We start from the raw sequence: 16,487 nt of genomic DNA on the forward strand, positions 1-16,487 counted from the left end.
GTTTTATCAACACCAACAAAACAGAAAATCAAAACAGAGTTTGAACCTTTTTTAAAAGAAAAAAATTGGGGTGGGGGAAACCTAGTTTTAGTTTGTACCAATTGTGGTTTGTTATCACCATATATATGAATTCACAAGCTATGGATTTTGATGCTTAAGCTATTGACCCTGATGCTTAAGCTGGCTAACTTTTTTGCATTGGGGATTTTACTCTGTAAGCCGCCCGGAGTCACTGTGTGTGAGTTGGGCGGCCATATACATTTGTTAAATAAATAAAATAACTGCAGACGAGGACAGTGAGTCTGCACCTTTCATAATGATGAAGAAGGAGGGATCTGAACAGCTTGCATGACTTTAGCTATTGAAATGTCCTCTTTGTACAACACAATCATGAAAGGTACAGGAAAGATATACATAGAGTACACACCCACATTTAGAGCTCATGTAGTATAAACAGTGAAGGAATGAAGGGGTAAAGAGGAAACAGTAGACTGGGGTTTGAAGGTAAAGAAATATAAGTGAAAGATTATATTAGTACTCAATCTATAGGGCACCGATGGTTGAAGAAATGTGTCCAGTTACCTTTCCACATAGGTGACCTCATACATGTTCAAATGCAAAAAGAATAACAAGGTCTTCGATTCATTTCATGGTGCACTGAACTACTTCTCTTTTCTGGCTGGGGATGCTGCGAAGCCCAAATACCCCTAGACGGACATCAGGGTGGGAAAGGCTGTCTCCTTGGATGATTTTTGGTAGAACTTACCCTTAAATGCTGTAGTACAAGTCCCTCTGTCCTTAGGAATGATTGGACGATTCTCCTGTTTTGACCACTGAGCCAGTTCCAGAGCCAGAAAAGTTGCTTAGCAGTTCGATGTACTGCGGAGATCTTGGTGCTCTCTGAGCTTGGTGGTTTGTTTGCTTGCAAACACTGATGATGTTACTTAGTGGGATAATGAAATGTTTGCAAGCAAACCCCCAAGCTCAGAGAGCATCAAGAACTCCGCAGTTCAACCCTGAGCTACAGATATTCTCTTCTGCTGGAAGTTCGACATACAGTATTTCTGCAGTTGACAAGATCTGTCTTCAGAATGAGATTGGAATATAGAGCAACTTCATTCCAGGAACAGGATAAGATCATGGCCTAAGGCTTGGGGAATAAAACAATTTCTGCTGTATTATAACATTTACATTACAAGAATACAAGAAATAAAGCACACAAATGAAAGGTCGCACATCACTCTGGTTCCTAAAAAGGATATTCACATTACATTGTATGTCAAATTTAGTAATTCACAAAACTTGTCTGTGTACATTTAATTACCTGGGGGGCATAAGAATCAGTTACAATAATCAAAAATGAAAGAGGTGCTCCCTGAAAATCAAAGACGCATGTATAAATACTAGTGTGCTAATATTGCTAGTTTGCCACAGCCCTAAATTGTTCTGATTTGTTAATTCCAAAAACAGCCAGAAATTTCCTGTTCTTTTTTCCATCTGACTACCCTATTGTTCTGCCCTGAGAGGATATTGCATATGGTGATATGATATATTATATTGCATAAAATGAGCTCTATATAGAGAATAAAATGTATAGTTTGCCTGTGGCACATTTGGAAACTAAAACAATGGCCTTGATTCTCAGGGATCGTTGAATTACTTATTGGGTTCACATATCACTGAAGCCATAAAGTGGGTTTCTTGGTTTGGATTTAGGCTGTTATGAGAATTCAGCCACTATGATCCTGTCCCTATTTTCATTATACCCAACACAATCATGTCCATAAACTTCCCTTCCCATAATATTGCCCTATTTCATCCCCAGCCTGTGAGTGAGAGAACTTTGTAAATCATCAGCTATTCTAGTTTTCTCCCTTTTTCTGACACTTCAAAGTATCTAAAGTCTGCCCACTTGCCCATTCCGCCTTCTTTATTCTGATGCCAAATTATCTCCAGGCTTCTAACAAGACAGAGGAGGCATTATTATTCCAGATGAGAAAGAAGTGGGGGCACGTTTGTGCTTATCTGCAGACAGGCCTAGGATGGCCCCGTGGCCCCAGGCCTCCAAAGAGGCTTGTTAGATTTGGCAGAAGAGGCCCCCAGAGGCGCTGTGGTGGTAAGTGGGTGCAGTGGCTAAACCCACCAAAGAGGCCCACTGGCAGACTGGGTGGGGGTTGTCTGGCCTACCAAATCAGCCCCCATGGATCTACTGAAGAAGCTACAAAGACAGCGACCCATCAAAGAGGTCTGGTGGCAGACGGAGGCTAACAGCATGAGGCTAGGCTAAGCCTAGCCAGGGCAGTCTCCTGAAATAGGGAAGTTTGAGGCAGCAGGTCACAGTGGGAGGATCCTCAGCTTAGAACTTGCACCAGGTCCTCTAGGTCCAGCGAGCCTCCACAACCCTTAGCCAGCCCAAGGTTAAATCCTAGTGGTCTGTACAGGGACTACAGGGCCCCCCACAGTTCACCAGAACAAGAGAGATAGATAATGTAAGCCTAGACCCTTAGAAGGCAGCTTTGGATTATGGTACCACCCTGTAATCCATCTGCCAATAAACTGCTCAGATCCCAAGAACGGTCATTCCGCCTACTTCCCCTTGACACCATCCTAAGTCAAACCTATGACAGTCAGACCACTGTCAAATCCTACCCTGGCCAGATGCTCTGCTCTTTGCTGCTTTATCAGTATGGGATGTTCATGTCTTATGGCATCGCTGAATTTGGGGCTGCCTCCGTTTTAAAATCTCATGCTTAGCATTCCTTCCAGTATCCAAATCTTGGCATAAGACACAAAAAAATCTCCCCTGAATGGATGATACATCTTGACTCTCCTGCTGGCATAAATATGTTGAAATATTCATGGAGGCAGGGAACAGGCAACCAGCACTGCAGCTGGAGACCTTTTGATGTAGTTGGGAGAATAGATCAGAATTGCCACGGTTCACACTGGGACTGAAGACGGTTTTCTAAGTGCAAGAGTGAGCAGAAGGTTGGTTTAGATCACAAGTAGATTTCTATAGGTAGGGATCTTAATTTTTTAACTGTCCAGCAACAAAATGATCTTTGCCTTTCTAAATTGTACTGTTGAAAGGAAGAAAGCTTGGAGTAACCAGGAGTGTACTAAGTTACTTTGGCCGGACTGCAAATTCCATTCAGTTCTCTTACTCCTGGTTTAGGAATTCTTGAATTCTGTGTGTGTGTGTTGTGTATGAGTGTGTGTGTATTTTGTGTGTGTGTGTGTGTGTGTGCGCGTTCCAGGCTATTTGGTGGCTCTCTAGTCCGGCCTAGAATAGGGCGGTGCCAAAGTCAAAGTAAGTAAATAAATTATGGCATGAGATGTAACAGATCTTGCAACCCTGAAACCATCCTAGCTCTGCTATAGGTGAGCCACTGCATGTATGCCCTTCCTCCAGAGCAGTGTTTCTCAACCTTGGCAACTTTAAGACGTGTGGATTTCAACTCCCAGAATTCCCCAGCCAGCCATGCTGGCTGGGGAATTCTGGGAGCTGAACTCCACACGTCTTAAAGTTGCTAAGGTTGAGAAACACTGCTCCAGGGAATAAGCCTCCCATAGTGTTCTAGCTGGTGAACAAACTGGACTATGACAACTTTGAGTTTGTGTAAGTCAAGCCAAGACAATTCATAATTCCAGGGTGGAATGCAGGCCACAAGTCATGTAAGGTGGCCTGCTGCTCTAACCTTGGAGGGCTTGGGTTTTTTTGCAGCTTAGGACAACAACAGGCATTGGTCTGTGTTAGGGGATTTCCTCTTTAGAAGCCCTTCCCTTCTTTTACTTTCTCTCCAATAAATGCTATTTGCTCCTATGATCCAAGCAAAACTCTCCTTTGGGAATGCTGGTGCACTGAAGGGAAAATGTCTATCCTGTCCTTCATATTGGGGAGTGTGGTATTTCCTGAGAGGGAGTGTTGATTGAAGAGTGTTGGGCTTCAGGGCTTAGTGACCATGATCTAGACAACAGATTTCCTGAAGTTTCACCAGCAACTGTGGCTGACATCTTCAGAGGCAAGGTGGTCTGCTGTGCAGACCACAGGCAACTGAGTAGGGACTGACTGGGCTCCTGTCTTTATAGCCAGGTGACCTGACTTCTGATTGGTCTTTAGCTGAGCTGGTGTCTGATTGGTGCAGTTGGACCACAGTCACTAAACCCTGAAGCTCTGGTGAAAGCCTACACTAGAAGGGTAGATTGATACAGAGCCTCAGTGAAGTCTTCTCCAGCTGTGCATGCCAGGAAGGACCAGAGAAGTTAGAAAAACAAGGAGAACTTTGGGTCAGGTTCAAGAAAAGACCCACCCAGTCCAGCTTCCAGATAGCTCCAGATTCTGCCTGCCTGCCTGCCTGCCTGCCTGCCTGCCTGCCTGCCTGCCTGCCTGCCTGCCTGCCAGTCAGTCAGTCAGTCAGTCAGTCAGTCAGTCAGTCAGTCAGTCAGTCAGTCAGTCTGTCTATCTATCTATCTATCTATCTATCTATCTATCTATCTATCTATCTATCTATCTATCTATCTATTATGTGATTACCCCAATCAACTGAGTAGCAAACAACGCAATCAATATACCCAATTAAAACCATAACATACAGTCCAAACAAATAAAAATTAAATATACAAGAGGCACCAAGACAAACTAGGGGACAAATACCCACTGGAATAACATAGTTTAACTTGTCACCTAAGTACAAGAAGCCATCCTCACTTCCATGGCTAAGGTGTTCCAAAGAGTAGGGGCCACACTGAGAAGGTCTGTGTGTGGCCCAAATCCCACAGACCTTACGGAATGGGACTCTCAACAGGCTGTCTTTAAGTGTTCATACCGGCTGGGCAGATTCTACCTTAGCAAGGTGTTACCTGATATAACTGGGTCCAGCACTATGAAGGGCTTTGAAAGTGATGATTAGTGCTTTGGTTCATGCCACCTTGGTTGCATGTGACCTCTCTCACTGATCTCTGTTGCAGCTTGTTGCCCAAAGGTCCAGAGGATCTTCTCCTGATGTCGTCTCAACTGCCTGTTCTGCAGCTGCTAACTCCTCATCAGTGGTAAAGATGAAATCTCTATGTGCTCCAGCAAGTTGCACTTGATGATCTGCTCACCTCTGTTCCATTGTGGGCTCATCTTCTGGGGAAGCTTCCTCTGGTGGTATGTTCATGGTTCATAGTGCCAGTCGTGATCAGACACAGTGGGGATAATGACCAAGCTTCTTTCTTTTGCCATCCACTCTCCATCCAATCACTTTCACTCCCATCTTCATCATCCAGCTGCCATTGTCTTCCTTTCACTTTCATGAATCTCCCTTCCCTTCCCACTTCCTCAATTAAGCACACTTTCACAGATCCTCTCAGTTCCATAAATCCTTTCCTAGTTGTTCTTTTACCTTTCAAAGATTACCTTTGCTAACCCCCAAAACCAAAACGTTTTAAAAATTACCCCTGGAGCTAAACAAACTACTAACCATAATGAATGACATCTTGCGAAAGAGAGAGAGAGAGAAAGAGAGAGATTTGTCTCCCCACTGCCCACCCTGAAATTGTTTTCATACCATTCTTCCTCTAAATCTGGGGGCTCCATTTACCAATTCTTTATCTGTAAAACCATCTAAGACAGCAGCATGCTCCTGAGACACGTAGCAGCAAATTCCAAATGTTTTTATATTGTGCAGAGAAATATTTTTTATTCCCCATTCACATTCAACAGCAGGTTGATTTTGCTGGGAACATAAATGCATCTCCTTTCTCCACTCAATTTATAATGTGACAATACTCCATCTCACTATGGTAATCAATTATTTTTCTAACCTCACACACACACACACACACACACACACACACACACTCAAATAATAATCTTTCCTTGTAGGATAATTGCTTGTCCTTTGATTGCCCTTTCCTCAGCCTTTCTAGAGAGTTTTTTACATTTTGTTTGAGATTGGGAAACCAAAACTTCATGCAATATTCCAAATGTTTCTGCAGCATAAAAATATGATATTGCTCATGTTGCTTTCAACCCCTTTCTCAATAATTCCTTGCATGGAATTGATGTTAATAGAAGTCTATTGATCATTGTGTTATATCAGCAACATAATGCACAGGATTTAATCCAGCCCTTGCAATCTCTGAGTGTACAGGTAGTCCTCGTTTAGCGACTGCCTCATACAGCAACCATTCGCAGTTACGATGATGATGAAAAAGTAACTTTGTGACCAATCCTTGCATTTATGACCTTCACAGGTCTGTAAAGCAAAGGAAAACTGAAGTAAGATCATAAGCACAGTTGCGGTTTCACTTAGTGACTGCTTTGCTTAAAGACTGAGTTGCCAGTCCCAATTGTGGTCCCTAAACAAGGACTACCTGTATTTATTTTGCAGTGGATGCTACTCATGTCTCCTCTTCTCCTTCTCCTTCCTTTCCCCTCTCCTCCTTCCCTCACTGCTCTTTAACTAAAGAGTTCTGGTGACGCATGAGCCAATGCCAACAAGACTTTCAAGCATCACTCAGAGTTTGGTGCACTTTAGGACAGAAACTCCCTTTGGGAACAATCAGACAGCAGCGGGGATGACTTTACCTGCCTCTCACGTATAACTATGCAGCAGTTTAAAAGGACATGTTTCTTCATTCACCTTTGATTATCCCTATTTATAAGAAATCGGAGGGACTGATTCTCCAGATTCTGAGCTTTTCTGGCACACTAGCACCTAACAGTCACTTCCCAGCATATTATTTTGCAGGAGGACACACATTCATTCTGCACTTGCAACCTTCTGTCAACTGAGCAGGATGGAATGATCATACAAGCAGCACCCGTGAAAGCAAACTTGGCCAAGATCCTTTAGGTGGAAATGGAAGATTGCCATTATCGAAAGCAGAGCAAGTTCGCAAATACGTGCACTAGTTTATCCGAACGGCACCTCTGTGCACGTAAGGCCAATTGTGAGGCCAACAGTTGCTGACATGCATCAGAGCAGATGCTTGTACATGATGTTACATTGCCAATTTTTTAACAGGGCTGCTTCCCCCCCCCCGCCACAAGTTTGGGGACCTTCAGCATCCACAGAACACATGATGGTGGTGCCCCCAATAAAGGCAAGGGTAGAATTTTCTACCCCTTTTGTGCATTAGGAGTTTTCTGTTGTAAGTACTGTAAAACAGGAGCATTAAGATGAAGGCATAATGCCCTTCTTAGTTGCTTACTTTCCCATACAAAAGAGGTCAAAGTTGCAGTCATTCAGTGACTTTTGGCAATGGGATCTTTGGGGTATCAGGAGCTGCAAACAAGACCCAACCTTGCTCTCTAACCTAACATTCCAGCCTGATGGTTGTAAAGTGTAGTATTACAGAGGGAAGTGGTTTCTGCCTAAACTTACTTAAGCAGTCCTAAAATATCACACTATGTGAGGAAGGAAGAACCAAAAGATCAGGTTAGGGACAGATTGTCCTGGAGAAAATCTATCTATGGGGTCGCTATGAGTTGACAGTGACTTGATGGCATCTAATCAATCAATCAAATGTGAGGAAGAGAAGAAGGGGCTCATAATAAAGACTGTATTTTATTTTGCTGTATTTCTGTAGAAGTTATATCTGAGGACATATTTGCTGTCGTGCTATGGAGTGGATTGATGTGTGTTTTTTTTCTTTAAGGAGCTCAAATGCCGTGTATTCACACAGAGATATCCTACGGTAGCAGCAAAGGGGAAGTTGTTACAAGGAAATAATTAAATGGAAATAATTGTATGCAGGCTTTGTTTCCCCAGGAGGAGTGACAAAAAGCTCATCCTGGTTTGCATCTCTCCTTTGCCGGCTTTGATATATCAGGAAATGGGAGGGGCAGTTGCAATACTCTTGAAGTCAGTACTTGCCCTTGTAGTTCTGAGGTAGCTCTCTGGGTAGAGCAAATAGGCATTTCTGCATGGGGATGATGCGTCTTCTATTGGGGTGCTTCCCAGATCCATGGGAAAATGGATTGTAGCGTTGCTAATACCGTAGCAAGCTACGTGCCAGTTGCAGTTAGCGCAAACTGGGAGGCAAATGTTTAGAGCAGTGTTTCTCAACCGTAGCAACTTTAAGATATGTGGACTTCAACTCCCAGCATTCCCCAGCCAGCATGGCTGGCTACGGAATTCTGGGAGTTGAAGTCCACTCATCTTAATGTTGCCAAGGTTGAGAAACACGGGCTTAGAGGATCAATGCAGGTCTCTCTTGCACGGAGCGTTGCTTAATTCTTCCCTCCAGGGCCACAGCCAAAAGTGTTGCTGTGTGGGGGGAGCTATATTCGACATGGAGAAGCACAAATGCAACACCGCCAGAACCAAAACAGAGGCCTAGAGGAGAGCCAAGTGGCCTCCCGCGCTAACCAAGCTAGAGTTAAAGGTTAGAGCTGGCCAGCTACTTGGAAGTTAGGCTGCTTTTTAAAAATTAAATCTGAAAAGGTGGCGAAAGGGCCTAGAATAACCCTCACTTTGAAGAGTACATTTTCTCCCCTGGTTACATTCCTGTCATTTGGGATGCTGTTTCGATCTTCTTTTTATAAATCTCCCCACTCCACTTGCACAGGCGACTCTCTATATGGTGTCTGCCTTCCAGGTAATAAGTACCAGTAATGGTTGCTGTGGGGAGGGGGGTGAAGGTGGAAAAATCTGCCAGTGGTCTGCTGGTGGGACCCCATCTCCCGAGCAAGAGTAATTTGTACATAGGGCCAGCATATAATACTGCCCTACCCAAGGCAAAGAATAATCTGTTGCCCGACGCTGCCAAAACTGAATGAACTAATTGGCAACTGGTATGCATGTGATATATGCACCATTGGAAGGCCCTGAAGAACCTGGTTAAGGACTGATCGTCACGGAGAAAATCTATCTATGTGGTTGCTAAGAGTGGATACCAATTTGATGGCACCTAATCCATCCATCCATCCATCCATGCTGCTGCTATCCATTCTACTCCAGAGGAGGCCCCTCTCTGCCCTAGTTTAATTTACAAGGAAGGTAGTGACAAAAGTCCTTTGATTTTTCTCAGTAGCTTCATCTACTGCAGATTAGATTTAGTGTATTTAATGCAGAGAGGGCACTAAAGTCCTTCCAGAATGAATATGCTGATTCCATCAAGAAATTCAAACCTCTTATTATGTAGATCAAGGTTAGGGGGTTAATGGGAGTGAAAGACAAAGGAAGAAAGAAAACAAAAAGAAGAACTGAGCAACTAATTCAAAGCGATTTCTCTCAACCAGCTCCCCCTCTAGCCACAAATAGGCACCAAGGCAGAAGAAAATAGGGCACAGGATAAAAAAATCAAAGGCAAAAAAGATTAGCAAAAGCGCCACTCAGATAATTTTCGAGTGAAGTGAAAAGTCAAAATGCTAATTTCACATCTAGCTTCCACTAGTCCCTAGATGGCTATATTTTTCCTAGATCTCCAACCAGCTTTCTTGGATTGAGGTTTCTTATTTTTACCTGACATGTAGCTTGTCCTGGGAGAGAGGCTCCCTGTTCCTGTGAGAGAAAAGCACAGAACAAAAACAAATTGGAGCTGCTTCGTCATCTGTTTAAAGCCCACTGGAGAGGGGAATTTTCTGGAATTCTTTCAGCGCTTCAGTTTGATTTTTCCCATGTTTGATGGACAGTTTTAACTCTTTCAATATCTGAACCTCTTGGGATGGGATTTCTCTTCCACCCACTAGACCTGGTGACACTTGAGGGCATCAGGGCAGGCTCTGTGACCAACAGTGGTATCTCCTTGTTCCTCAGCATCAGCTGTCTCAGGGCTGCTCCACATGATTAGCTTGGCTCCAGCACCAGTATGGGCCGCTGGCCATCTCTCAAGGGCCAGATCACTCAACATCCTCCTCTAGCCTCACCCAGCCCACCATGAAGGAACCTCCACCAACCTTTTTCTGCTACCCATCAAAAGTACCGTAGTGTTTTCTGACTTCGGTTGTCTAATTTGCTGCGGTGCTTTATTTTACTGTAGGCAAACACTTCTGCTCTGACAGGCTAAAGCAGGGTTCCTCAACCTTAGCAACTTCAAGATGTGTGGACTTCAACACCCAGAATTCCCCATCCAGCATGGGAGTTGAAGTCCACACATCTTCACCTTGTGTGAGATGGGCGGCTATATAAATATGATCAATCAATCAATCAATCAATCAATCAATCTTAAAGTTGCTAACATTGAGAAACCCTGGGCTAAAGCGTAGTCAGTGATCACTGCTCTCCATGGCCACTTTTTTTACACATTCACCAGTTAAACGCTGGGCTTTTAAAATTTCCCCCCCTTTCTTACAAGCTTACTGCTAGACTTGGTTTAAAAAAACAACAACAGGTGAAATTGATATGAGTTCTGCTACTTCCCCTTTCTAACCAATGTGACAGAAAAAATGGTAAAATGTGGTCTTTGCTTGTCTACCAATCAAGGAGAAGTAAAATGTTTGCCAGACCCATAAATCTTGCCAAATTGGAGGAAAATTCCTGGCAACAGATTTGGATAGCAGCACACGTAATGGATCCGAATGAAGGTGGACCTCCCTTCCCTTCCTTCTGAGCTTCTATAAAAATCAGGTCTTATCCTGTGCCCTGTTCCACTCCGATGTTCAAGAATCACCTTTGCTAATTTGGTTTGCAGATATTCAGCTTTCCACCCTTTTCTTTAAGCACCTTTTCCCTTCATAATCACTAAATCTACCGAAAGTTGTTTGGGAGTAGGGTGGTGTACAAATTTAAGACATGAAATGAAGTTAAGCATCTGCTTGGTATTCTGGAACCTGGTACGTGCAGAAGCATCTGAGCAATGGCATGCCATCTTTTGCAGGAACCCATTTGGATTAGAGATAGTTCAAAAAAATAAATGAAATACCCTTAATAAGAAAGCCTGTTCTTATTATTTGTATGTCAGGCTTCCTGTTTTGCTAATAAATTTCTGTTAATAGTTTTCTTCTGATCTTGCCAAGGCTGCTGAGAAGAATCCTAACCTTCAGAATTTAGGTTTCCCCCCTTCCTCTTCCCACTGATTCCTGTTGTTTTGCCCCCTAGCTATAGGCTACTGCCAGAGACCTGGCTCTGCCCCAGTTCCATTACTATTTATATCTGTGGTGGGTGTCCCCCTGGACATGTTGATAAATTACCTTGCCTTATAACTCAGCCTATTGTAAGCAAAGTTATTCAGGCTGCTTACTTGCGGCAAAGTGGTGGTGGTAGAAGGGGGGAGTGTGACAATGAGGGTCAGGAGGCCAGGGAGGGGCTCCAGAGCAGAGAAAGGGCTACGTGCTGAGACTGGACCCAGGGGCACAGTATGAAAGGTCCAGGAGAAGTGCCCACAGAAAGGGTTCAGGATGGAGATCTGCCACTTCCTTCCCACCTTGCTCCTCTCCATTCCCGTAACTGGCAGATTTTCCTTGGCCAAAGGCTCCAGCTGCTGGCAACAGAGGAACTCCTTTGAACTGCAAACGAGATCATTGCGTGTCTTCACTGGAGTCACATTTCTTCAAATGGAAGTTGAGCTTCTTCTTTAAAAAGTGTGAAGTGAAAAATGAGAGGAGATGAAGAAGAAAAAGAAGAGGAGGAGGATCAAGGAAAATAGGATGAGGAAGGGAAACAGAGATGGACCTCATTGCTTCAGAACCTGGTGAAGTTTATAAGAGGGAAAAGATGTATTTTCCCAATCACTGAATTAACGCCCACCTATTTTAACTTTTGATGCAATTGATCCAAAATTTATATCAATCTCCACAAATGAATTACGCCTGATAATTCAGCAGATGTGCATTGACATATTTGAAACTGTTTTTGAAATTCTGAAAGTAAATTCCTTAAGAGCCCACACATCTCCTTGCCCATTGAGGAAAGCAACTTGCAGAAGAATGCTGGAGGTGTATGGGTTGTTTTTTTTTAAAGATGATGGTGGTGATTTTCTGAATAATCAAGAGGAAAAAATAGTACCATCTAAACTTCATTTAATGCTACTACTGGGCATAATTATCTGGACTCTTTTCAATTCATTTTCAGGCCTGGTATGGCAAGATCATATTGACTGCTCTTGGGGATGATTTGTAGCAGCTACATGATAGCCAATCAGATTTGGCCAAGTGATGACATTATGAAGCCACATGAGAATGAGGACAGCAGTTCCTGCCGTCACTCTTAATGGGTAAACTTTTTTTGCAGACATCCCTCCCAATCATTGCAGGAACAAGTGGCTACTTTTCACAAAAGGCATATCAGTCCAGCATAAAAATAAAATTAAGTCTCTAGTATCTGTCTTGGAGACCTGAGTAAACTGAAGAGAGGGGTGCAATATTTCGATAAGTAGAAGGGCTGCTGCATTATCTGTAGAGTTATTTTTTTGACTGACAAGGGAGCTTTGAGTTAAAACAGATATCTGAAACAGATTTAACTGCCTGATTTTTATTTAGTTATGTATTTAAACCCTGCCATTTTAGGTGTATCTTAATACAGTTCTGTATAAGTGAGATTTTTGCCAATGGCACAAGTATTTGCCTTATTAATTTGCACAGATGCCATGCTGAGGGGTCTTTTAAACATTTTTTCTCCCTGATTTTTTATATGAGTGATATGGAAAGCTGAATAGAAACCATCCCCGTTCTTGCCTCAACGTGCAGATTTTAAGGAAGACCAAAACAGGTTTTTTTTTTCTCCTAAATACCTCCACAACCTATGGAATTCATTGCCATAGAATGTCACCATAACAGTTGCTAGTATCTCATACTGAAATCAAGGAATGCTTGGAGGAAATATATTAAATACAATATTTAATTTTACCACCATTGCTATGGAGCTTTGCTACTTATTAATATTCCACAGGCATTTAGCTAGTCACCGTTGGATACAGAATGCTGAGTTTGATTGATCCAGCCCAGCAAAGTAACTGTACTTACATCAATATTTATCACCCCCATCTATATGCTTGGTGTGACACAGCAGGAGCAAGCAGAAAACAGATCAAATTCTACTGGAAAGCTGTAAAACTTTATATGATTCCCTATTGCTTAACACTAGCATTAACTAAGAAGCCCCTTTTTCTTGTCCTACATTTGATTATGTGCCATCAAGTCATTTTAAACTGCTAGTGACCACATAGATTTTCTCCATCCCTAACCTATTCTTTCAGAACTCCCAATAGTGCACCCACCACCACTGTAATTGAGTCCATCCACCTTGCTGCCGGTCATCCTCTTCTTCTTTTTTAGATTTTTTTATCCTGTGTTTTATTAATAACTCAAGGCACCAAACTTACCTAATACTCCTTCCTCCTCCTATTTTCCCCACAACAGCAACCCTGCGAGGTGAGTTGGGCTGAGAGAGAGCGACTGGCCCAAAGTCACCCAGCTGGCTTTGATGCTTAAGGTGGGACTACAACTCACAACCTCCTGCTTTCTATCCTGGTGCCTTAACCACTAGATCAAACTGGCTCTTCTTCCTTCCACCTTTCCCAGCATTAGAGCCTTTTCCAGAGAGCTGTTTATTCATTTATTTATTACATTTATATACCTGCCCATCTCACATACATGACTCTGGGCAGTGTACAATAAAACAATCAAGTAAACAATTATGGAACAACAATATAATACAACAACAAAAAATTAGAACAATTTTAAAAAGTTTAAAACACAGTTATAAATAAGACCACGGGAGAATGGACAAATATCATACCCACAGTGTAGCCACCTTGCTGGCTCCCTACTTCCCTAGGATCCCCAAGCCTGTTGAAAGAACTAGGTTTTGAGAGATTTTCTAAATGAAAAATGAAAAAGACTGGAAAGACAACCAAGAGTGGGTTTTTGTGAGAAAGAATGGTAAAAACCCATCTAGAACTGAAAACAAATCCCTCCATTAGGTGTGTGCTCAAAGACAATCCATTTTTAATCTGAATTGTCTTCTAATCTAACCCACTATTTTTGGTTTGGTAGCTCAGTGATAGATTATCTGCTTTGCAAGAAGAAGCCTCAGACCAAACTCTCAGTTCCCCAAGATAGCCTAGGAAATAATTTTGCCTGAAATACTGGAAAGCCATTTCCACTCTACCCTAATGCTAATGGGTTAACCCAGAGTTTCCCAATCCTGGCGACTTTAACTTTGTAGAGCAGTGTTTCTCAGCCTTAGCAACTTTAAGATGAGTGGGCTTCAACTCCCAGAATTCCCCAGCCAGTATGGCTAGCTGGGGAATTCTGGGAGTTGAAGTCCACTCATCTTAACGTTGCCAAGGTTGAGAAACCCTGGTGTAGAGTAACTAGAATTCTTAGGAATGCCCAGGCTGGCTGGGGAATTCTCGGTCCACTCATCTTAACGTTGCCAAGGTTGAGAAACCCTGGAATAAATGGACCAACTGCAGTTTCCTAAGATCAGATGTTCCATCACCCATGGAGAAGCAACATTCAATTATCGCATTATTCTTCGTTTCAAGATGCGGCATGAGAACAAAGCTCAGCAAAATGTCTGGGACTAGGCCTGCCCCTCCAAAGGTAGGAATAAAAATCTGAAGAATGTAACCTAGTGGAAGAGACGTGACCAACTAACTCCAACATCTGTGGTGAATAAATACTTCAGGTTAGCAAGGCGAGCACATTTGTGGTTCTTTATCAATTACATATCATGCTGCATTTCCAGCTAATAGCTCTTGACCACCTCTTGGTCCAGTGGATAAGAACCAGTGTTGATGACATAGGTTTAATTGATGATTAATGATGTTGATGACACAGCAGAGAGCAACAGTGTTTAGGAGACACTAATACAGGACACTCCAGCAACGGGACCAGAATGAAATACTACAATACATTTTGCTAGCAAGAAAAGATTGGTGGTTGGGATGTCCCTACTGCAGGCGCTTATGCAGCTGCAGAGGGGCGGTGGGCAGAACTCTGGACTCGGGACGGCAGGCCAGGGCTGCCCTCGGTCCACACGTTCGGCGCGCGTTCATCAGATGGGAAAGATCTGCGGCCCAAGCGAGGCGTGTGCACATGTCGGGCCGGCAGCCCCCCCGCCCTTCCTCAGCCTGAGCACGGCGGCACCGCCTGCCTTCGTTCCGCCGCGCGCCGCCGCGCAACCTCTCGCCCGCTTCCCGAGGCGCCTGGGGTGGCTGCGGCTTGAACGCACGAGGCTCAGGCGGAGCGCGACCCGCCTCCGCCGAGGCCACCGCCGTCTATTTTGGCCTCGGTGGCGTGTTGGGCCAGCTTCCTGCTCTCAAGACAATAGCGCCGGGAGGGACGGGGGGGGGGACGAAGAGGACACCCCAGCGCGGCCCGACACCCCATCACCCTGGCAGTCTGGGAGCTGCCAGCTGGCCGCGGGCCAGCGCTAGTCCTCGGAGGCCTCTCCAGAACACAGGAACCCATCCGGGAGTGCTCCTCCGCGCAAACAATGCGAGCCCGAGGGGGAGCTCCCTGCGGTGGAATTAAGGCCGCTGACAGGACGTGCCGAGCCAGCAGGCCGGGCGGCCAGCCGCCGAGATAAGACGCCACCGGGAACAATAGAAGGAATTGCAGAGCTGCCCTCCAAACGCAGCACCGCCCAGGGCTTGAGGCTTAATGGCTTCGGGCGCTGGATGCGCCGCGGCCGCCGCTCTCAAGCCGGCGTTTCCTCGAGGCCGAGGCGGGAGGGGGGCGCCCCGCGGCCGTCGCGCGGAGCAGCACTCGCCGGCGGCACCGCGGGGGCTGCGGCGGCGGCCGAGCGGCTCTTTGCGGCCACCCAGACTCCCTTGACCCCATTAGGGTTCGCTCACTCTCGTACTCGTCTGGCTCCTTCGTATATAATCGTGTCGTCTAGCCATAGCCATTTATGGTAGGAAATGCCAGCTAGATTGTCAATGAAAAAGTGAAACGCCCTCAAGTCGCAGTTTGCTCCTGGCGACCACATGGACCCATCCAAGCAGGTTTTTGGCAGCAAGATCAAAATACCCTTGCTGCCTTTTGGAGTATGTGTTTGAGCTGCAGCCCTCCTATCCAAGTATTAACCAAACCCGGCTCTGCTTAGCTTCTGAATAGATGGGCCAGAGGCAGAGTGAAAAATGGGGTTATATTACCATCCATATAAGCGCACACAAATTCAGTTGCACAGCTTTAAGTGACTGGCCTTAAATTACAGTATAGGGTTACTGGGGTGATGGGATTTAATACAAGGCTTGTGGTTGTATAGAGACTCTCTGTGTAGTTTCTCGGTGTAGTGTTCTCTTACCCTCCTCTTGAACTGTTCTTAATTTAGTTTGTGAGAATAAAGGTGCTAATCCAAACTGATTAATTCCCATGATTTTTTTTGGAAAGACTGCCTGTAGCATCAAATGGCATTGAATCTGATAGACGGATTGTTCATTTTCTGAAAAATTCTTCCCTTTCATTGAGTGGGGGTGGCCACTAGGCCAATATCTGCTAAAACTGTGAATATCTGTAATGTATTTCACCTGGGGCACATACATTTCCTTGAGGGTGTCTCTTCTTGTACTGCAGGATTTCCCAACGGGGTGCATTCTCGATGTGCTGAGAC

The sequence above is a fragment of the Python bivittatus genome, unplaced genomic scaffold (assembly GCF_059951505.1).
Source record: "Python bivittatus isolate LINGU-HERP-01145 unplaced genomic scaffold, Pbiv_v1 ctg000220_np1212, whole genome shotgun sequence".
Classification (NCBI taxonomy): domain Eukaryota; kingdom Metazoa; phylum Chordata; class Lepidosauria; order Squamata; family Pythonidae; genus Python; species Python bivittatus.